Source organism: Rattus norvegicus, chromosome 5 (assembly GCF_036323735.1).
Source record: "Rattus norvegicus strain BN/NHsdMcwi chromosome 5, GRCr8, whole genome shotgun sequence".
Lineage (NCBI taxonomy): Eukaryota > Metazoa > Chordata > Mammalia > Rodentia > Muridae > Rattus > Rattus norvegicus.
The window spans coordinates 135,319,993-135,322,313 of record NC_086023.1 but is presented as its reverse complement, the minus strand read 5'-3'; positions in this window follow the sequence as shown (position 1 = coordinate 135,322,313).

Here is a 2,321-nt window from a genome sequence, read left to right as displayed (position 1 = left end):
AAAGGGAGGTTAAAGTGTTTAAGAACAATCATTAAAAGTCGGTTTTGAGGGTTGGGGATTTAGCTCAGTGGTAGAGCGCTTGCCTAGCAAGCGCAAGGCCCTGGGTTCGGTCCCCAGCTCCGAAAAAAAAAAGAAAAAAGAAAAAAAAAAGTAGGTTTTGAAAAACATTAAAGTTACACTTCAGCTTAACTTTTTCCTGTTTTCTTCTTCTTCTTCTTCTTCTTTTTTTTTTTTTTTTTTTTTTGTTCTTTTTTTTCCAGAGCTGGGGACCGAACCCAGGGCCTTGTGCTTCCTAGGCAAGCGCTCTACCACCGAGCTAAATCCCCAACCCCTTCCTGTTTTCTTCTTGAGGGAAGATCTAACTCTGTCTTATACTGGCTGTATTAGATCCTGTCTCAAAAAAACCCGGAAAGATGGTGCGGTGACACACAGCTATAATCCTAGCACTTGGGAAGTGGAGGTAGAAGGATCAGGAATTCAAGATCATTTTTGGCTACATAAAGTTGGAAGCTAGGCTGAGCTATATGAGACTATCTCAAAAAATTAAACAAAAGGCATGGTGGCATACACCTTTAATCTCAGTGCTCAGGAGGCAGAGGCAGGGGGATCTCTGACTTTAAAGCCAGATTGAGCTATATAGCAAGTTCCAGGTCAGCCTGGGCTATGCATTGAGACACTGTCTCACTCCACCCCACGCCCCCACCCTGAAAAAAAAAACCCCAACAACAAAACAAAACTTATTTTGGAATCTGAGGGTATGGTTAGGTTGCAGAATTACTAAACAAAAATGTCAGGCATGATAGTGCATTATGTTAATTACAACAGTCAAAGGCAGGGGTTGGGGATTTCGCTCAGTGGTAGAGCCCTTGCCTAGGTAAGCGCAAGGCCCTGGGTTCGATCCCCAGCTCCGGGGGGGAAAAAAAAAAAGAACCAAAACAACAGTCAAAGGCAGAGGAAGGTGGATTTTTTTTTAATTCAAGTCCAGCCAGAGCTGCAGAGCGAGACCCTGTCTCAAACAAAACAGTTTTTAAGAAAGGGAGCTAGAAAATTGATTCAGTGTTAAACAGAGCTAGTTGCTCTTGTGAAAATCTGGGTTTGAGTTCCAACACCCACATATTAGCTTACAAATGTCTGTAACTCATCTGTTAAGAACACTTGTAACTTCCAGAGGACTGGAGTTTGGTTCCTAGCATTTATACCTGGAGGTTCACAACTATCTGTAATCCCAGCTCCAGGCCAATCATTTTCTCTTACCTTTGTTTCAGTGTACTCACAATCACAAATCTATATTTGTATACATAATTTAAAAGATCAAAGATTTTTTTTTGAGGCAAGATCTCACTCCGAGAAGCCTTGGCTGTCCTGGAATTCCCCATAGAGATTAGGCTGCCTCAACAGTCTCTGCCTTTGTAATGCTGAAGAAGATGTTTGTGAGCACACTGGATTTTTAAACAAGTCATTATTATTGTTATTATGGTTATTCGGTTTCTCTGTGTATCCCTGGCTATCCTGGAACCAGCTCTGTAAACCATGCTGGGTTTGAACTCAGGGAGACCAATCTGCCTCTGCCTCCTGAGTGCTAAGATTAAATGTGTGTGCTAGGGCTGAAGAGACGGCTTATCTGTTAAAGAGCACTGGCTATTCTTGGAGAATATGACAGCTCACAAACTATCTGTAATTCCCGTTCCAAGGGATTAGACACCCTCACACAGACATACGTGTAGGCAAGATACCAATGTACATCAAATACAATAAATTATAAAGATGTGTGCCACCATGCTCCAAAAAAAGTTATTTTTTAAAAGAATCCAATTATTTCTATTTATTCATTTTTAGATTTTTTTCATTTTGTGTGAGTAAATGCTTTACTCACATTCATATCTGTGTACCACATCATGCATGTGCCTGGTGCCTAACGAAGTGGTGAGCCTACTTGCGGGTCCTGGGAATTGAAACACGGTTCCTTGCAAAAATAACAAGTGCTCTTAACTTCTAAAGTAACTTTCCAGCCACACTTACTTTTATTTAATGTGTATGAGTGTTTACTTGCATACATGTATGTGTATTGTGTGTATGCCTAGTGCTTCTGGAGGTCAGAGGAAGGGATTGATTGAATGCCCTGGAACTGGAGTTATAAACGGTTGTAAAACAATATGTGTGTGGTAGTGGTCACCTGTAATCCCAGCATTTGCAATCAGTCAGGCAGATTTCTGTGGGTTAGAGGTTAGCCAGTCTAAATAGTAAGTTTCAGGCTAGCCAGGGATATACTGTGAGTCCCTGTCTAATATATATGAAAGAAAAAAAATAGACAGCTAAAATGT